General features: G+C 45.6%; 1 protein-coding gene across 1 annotated transcript in view; it reads right to left on the bottom strand.

Moving 5' to 3' along the window:
- The window catches only part of LOC126981369 (probable glutamate receptor), a 203,177-nt gene that overhangs the window by 30,607 nt on the left and 166,570 nt on the right, over positions 1-6,000 (bottom strand). The window lies entirely within an intron of this gene.

Here is a 6,000-nt window from a genome sequence, read left to right as displayed (position 1 = left end):
CTCCACTCGGGGTTGTCTCGTAGAGATACAACCCTGTGAGCAGGATCGACGTCCGGGAGGCGCACCACGTGACCATATAACCGGAGTTGGCGTTCACGGAATAAGCTGGTAACAGTCCTCGATTCAGTTTCATGGAGTAGTCACTGGTTCGACACAAAGTCATCCCAGCGATACCCCACTTGGTAGCAAAGGTATCGCCACGCCTCTCCAAGTCTCTATTCAGTGTTCATGCCTCACAGTCATACAATAAGACAGGGACCACAAGCAACTTAAAGATTCGAATCTTTGTCCGCCTGCATAGATATCGACAACGCCATATACTCGTATTGAGCGAGTCCATAACACCACGGGCCAGACCATTCCGTCGAGTACCTTTCTGGTGAGACCCACCATTGTTATGCATTACGCTACCAAGGTATGTGAAGCTCTTGGAGACTTCGACATCCTCACCACATGCATGAACTGACTGAATAGTCATCCAGCAAGCCTCCTAACGACTGGACCTTGGTTTTGGCCCAGGAGATGTTCAGTCTCAGACGCTTCGGCTCCTCATGCAGCATTTCGAGAGCCATCACCCAGGACCTCCAGCGATTCCGCGAGGAGTACAGCAAAAACAAGATCAGTGACCTGATGCCCCCAACAGATGTTCCGCAATGACTTTGATCAGCAAATTTGCCTAATACCCCTCCACGAAAGTATTGAAAAGTGATATAGCAAAGACACACACACACCTGCCTCACCCCTGAATTAACAGGAAATAAGCCATTAACACCTCCCTCACACCTCACAGCACTTTTAGTCCCATAGTAAAGGTCAGTCATCAGGTCAATAATCCTTGCAAGAATCCCACGGATCCGCAAAATATCCCAGAGTGCCTCACGATGCACTAAGTCAAAAGCTTTCTTCCGATCGACACAGACTGCGAGCAATCCCTATCGAAAATCAGATAGGCATTCCAGGAGGACGCGAAGTGCTAGGATCCGGTCAATTGTTGACTTGCCGGGCGTGAAACCGGATTGCTCAGGTCTCTGAAACTTAAGCTGATGGGATCGCATTCGTATCAACACTGCTCACTGAGCAGTGTAATACCACGGTAGTTGTCGTAGGCCTGTCGGTATCCTTTCCCTTTCAAAATAGGGGCAAGCAACCCCTTTTTTCAGACAAGAGGAATGGTATCGGACTGCCGCACGGCAGACACCACCGCATGCAACCCAAGGATCATGGCCTCACCTCAAGCTTTCAACAACTCTGCGCTGATATGACATATCCCACAGCTGCCTTTCCACCGTTCAACTTCCTCACAGCCTTTCTCACTTTTGCAAGAGAGGGTGGAGTTTCGTCTATTGGTGGATCAGCAGCCGCCATCTGCAACCCAGCCAAAGGGAGATATCCGCTTGGGGGCTCTGCCTTGTACAAGTGCCTAAAGTACTCGGCCCAACGAGTCCGGTACCCATCCGCATCTGATACTATCTGCCCATCAGCCGTTCGGATACTACTCATCTGAGAAGTGGATTTGGAGCAGAGTTGCTTCAGAGCCCGAGAGGCAGGTCTAAGGTCGTTTGCATTTAGACAACCCTCGACATCCTCAGCAAGATCTCTGACGTAGTAGTAGTAGTAGTAGACCTGGGGCGCTCTCCAATGCACTCCATGGCAGCTTTGAGAGTTTCACGTGTAAAAGTTTCCCACACCTCTCCAGGGTCCTCCAAAATACCAAGCACTTCAAACCGATTTGAGACTGCCACTGCATACTCCTGAGCGCACGCCTGATCCCGCAGTTTCTCAAGATGGAACCCTGAGGGGTTGCATCTTGAGAATTTGTTGGATCAGATGCATTTCCTCAGTTTTGCCTGTGGTCGGTATTAAAAAACTCAGCACCTAGGAAACCCATACAGTTCTAGAGGATCATCCAACGAGTACTAACAAAGATGTCATCGATCTCCTTTACCACACGGCCAGCAATGCTATATCATGTCCAGCGGCGAGACTCGCGTCTCTGGAACCAGGAACAAGCAATCCTCAGGCTTCTGGACTTTGCAAAATTCGGAAGGAGTGAACTGTTTACGTTTTTACTGCCAGAGCCGTGGGGACCAACACATAACTCGTAGCCATCTCTCTCTGTGCCAGTAACTGAACTGAAGTCGCCCAAGATGGAGTGGAAAAATAAAGAAAAGGAGACCAGGGCGAGTGAATGAGGGCACAAGAAGGGACACAGAAGAGTATTACATTAATAAAGCCAACGAAGTGAATAACGACGTTGGTAAAAAGAACAAGAAGAGCAAGACAAGAGACCACAGGTAGGACCGAGAAACCCCGCTGACCCCCTTACAAATGGACCAGGAAACCACAGAGGCAGAAACCGCAGAAACCGACCAGGCGGAAGCAAAGGCAGGCAACCAGGAAACCACAAGGTCTCTCCTACAAAAGAAGCGGAAGACGAGGGGAAAAAATGACAGGACCACGTGGCCGAAAGTGGTATTGGTTCGTGCCGCCTGAACAAAACGAAATAGTGTGGGGGTACACATGGCTTAAAATAACCAAAGAGCGTGGCTAAAATAAAGGTGGGGAGAGCCGCCCAGTCTACAGGCTGACAGTGAACGTGGGTGTGACAACAGATGCTGCGGGCAAATACCAGAAAATAAGTATCGAAGTGGGTGTAGCAACAGACACTAAGAAGGCTGTAAAGTATGACAGAAATTGGAAGTGGCTAAACTTTTAGTGAATGGTAAAGATCAGAGTGAGGAAATGTAATGGTCTTAAACCATGTGAGCAGATGAGCAGGCTCCTTTGTTTTTGTTTGTTTTTGTCCTTGAGCGGCTTCCTTTACTGAGCAAGCTGGAGGGAGTGTGGGCAAGGGTTGGAGAAAATCTGCCCAATGTGGGGAGACCAGGCAGGCTGAAGCAGAATGGATATTTTTTTACGTTAGGCCTATTAATCGTCTCCAGCCCGTTAATAGAGGGTAACTGTTTCATAGTGACACAATCATTGCTTGGCTCATGCTGTCCCTCGGAACTCCAGTTGAGAGTTTCGCAGAATCCGGGTTCATGGGCGTTCATCAGGGTAACATGTGGGTTGTCTTCGGCCATTCAGCGATGAATGAAAATTGTCAACTTGTAGCAGTAAGAGGGACTACAGACTACAGACTACAGAACACTGAGTCCGCACGCTGAGTACTCAGCCACCTCAACACAAAGAAATGACCAAAAAAGAAACATAGTGTTAGGACGTGAGAACGTTTGCCTTCTTGAGCACGATGGGATGGCAGGAAGAAAAGTGGAGAATTTTATTGAACAACGCGAAGTTATAATGTTATAGGAGTTAAAGAAACAGGATTGCATAGAGTGTAATGACAGAAAGATTAATGGCTGTGCATTGGCAAAGGAAGGATAACTGATGAGAAAAAGCAGAGGGGCAGAGAATTAAAAGGGAAGGAAAGGTGAACAGTATCAGTTACGCTAAACGTAAGAAATAGAAATTAGGTTTAGATAAAAAAGGGGGACTCAATCACAGTCAAGGTTACAAAATATAATGTGAAGAATGATGGATGACAGTTGTGAATATGAGAGTCGAAGGTGTGGAAAACCATGAAGAAAATGAGAAACTGCATAAAGATTTTTGTGTGTGTGTTGCCCAAAGCACCGGTAGACTCTTATAGGGCTGGAAAATTCCATTTTAAGGAATTACCGACATTTATGACTTTGTTGGTCCATTCTCCCCACCCTCCCGAGATGTTCTTCTTTAACAAGGTCGCCGATATAAGGTTGTTTGGAGGTTTATAGAACAGCATGTTGTTAATCGACCGCCACTCAGTAAAGTAAATTTTGGGGCATACGCTAAAGCTACACGTGGCCACGGTGTTCATCCCCGCCACATTGGCCCTTGAGCCTGTGGTCAAGAACCCATTACCACGAGTCTCATGGCCATCCGGGTTACTACAGTTCACCTTTCCCAGGTTTATCCTGGTACCCATTCAATGACCAGCTCGAAATGGAGGATAAACAAGAGAGCTGTACGCCGACTGCCCGGGCCGTGATTTGACCCGGGCCCGCGGATTCGTAGCTAGGCTGACGATTGAAAATTGTCACTGTTTGAAGTGGGACATGCACCCGAGCCTTTAGGAGTACGTCCGCGCGCTGACCATTCGGAAAATAACTACTCTCTCTCTCTCTCTCTCTCTCTCTCTCTCTCTCTCTCTCTCTCACACACACACACACACACACACATTAATATTCTAACTTTAATCACATTAGGTTAGCTATCCATGTTTGTATTCATCCCGTAGCATTTCGATATTTTTCTCTCAACAATATTTTAACGAGGGAGACGATGTGTGTGTGTGTGTGTGTGAGAGAGAGAGAGAGAGAGTAGTTATTTTCAGGAGTAGGCTATCAATAGCTTCTCTAGATATAACGAGATTACTAATGGTTATACTCTTATTTATTTACATGGTGCAGCACTTGAAAATCTCTCTCTCTCTCTCTCTCTCTCTCTCTCTCTCTCTCTCTCTCTCTCTCTCTCTCTCTCTCTCACACACACACACACACACACACATATCGTCTCCCACGTTAACATATTGTAGAGAAAAGATACATATAGTTGTGGGATAAATACAAACACTGAGATAGTCTAATAGGATTGAAGTAAAAAGTGTGATTTTTTATCAGGAGTAGGCTATGTATAGTTTATGTAGGGCTATAACTAATCCATTGTTATACTCATTTATTGCTGTTTATATTGTACAGCACTGGTTATTATAACACTGGATGCTAGACGATACAAAACACAACCATAAATATTACAGTAGGCTATCTCGTTATGTAAACTAAATATTGATCGCGTATTTGTGGAGTAGAGAACAACGTTACATTTATCTCTCATACACAATTCAGTCGTGTGCAGAGTGGTGATGTTATAATAAACTAAAAAGGATAGAAACCCCTGCCTTGGTTATGCTCTGAGGAAAGCCCTCACGGAACCTCCCACCACCTAGACCAGCGGTCGGCAACCTGCGGCTCTTTCAAGAGACCTGTTTCGGCTCCTGCCACCTACTTAAAAATGTCTAAATTATCTGGATATCATTTCACATTTAAATGAACTTAACAGGAAACTACAAGGAAAGTGAAACACTGCTTTGTTGCTTTTGTAAGAGGTGCTTTCATTTGAAAGAGTTACTAAGGTTTGTCAGATCTTGAGAGAGACTCGCTGATTCACTTCCCTTCATTAAATAATTCGAATAAGGAGCAGATTTCGAGCTGGACAGTGATATCCTAAAAAAAAATATAAAAATGCACAATTGAAAATGCAAAAAATCTTATGAAGAACGTTTTCATGAATTCAGAAAAGAAAAGGCCATTTTGTCATTTGTGATTATCCCCCTTGACACAGCTACAGCTCCACTCAATGGACCGTATTGGCTATATAGGCAGCGCCCCACGTGGCCACTCAACTCTAAGCTGTCCTTTCCATAGAGTTCAAGTTATAGACTGGATTGCGTCTGAGGCTGTCTCCGGGATACACGGCCATGGTGCCGCCATCGCTCCAAGCCAACGATAGCACACATTTCACTCCTACCCGATTTCAGTTTTTCTCCATGTCAAATAGTTAAGTCAGGAAATCAGGTAGGAGTAAATTGTGTGCAATCGTGGCTTGGAGCGGTGGCGGTACCAAGGCCCTGTATCCTGGAGGCAGCCTCAGACGCACTCTAGTACAGAACTTGAATTCTATAGAAATACTGCTTTGACAGTTCACCAACTGGCCACATGTGGCACTGCCTGCATAGCCAATACGGTCCATTTTTCAGCTTTTACGGGAGTGAACCAAGAAGAATTAGAATTAGCTGAGTTACAGGAAAAAGACTTGTGGACTTCAAAATTCAGAGGCATGCTTTCCGATCTTGAAAATCTGGAGAGGCAACAAGCTACACTGTTATTCCAACACAAATGAACTGAACTGCTCGAGCTACTAAAACGAGATCAGATTGTGTATGAAGTTTGGAATTTCTTA

The sequence above is a fragment of the Eriocheir sinensis genome, chromosome 47 (genome assembly GCF_024679095.1).
Source record: "Eriocheir sinensis breed Jianghai 21 chromosome 47, ASM2467909v1, whole genome shotgun sequence".
In the NCBI taxonomy this organism is placed as follows: domain Eukaryota; kingdom Metazoa; phylum Arthropoda; class Malacostraca; order Decapoda; family Varunidae; genus Eriocheir; species Eriocheir sinensis.
Note: the sequence above shows the minus strand (reverse complement) of the source record. Positions and strands in the feature narration are given on the sequence as shown.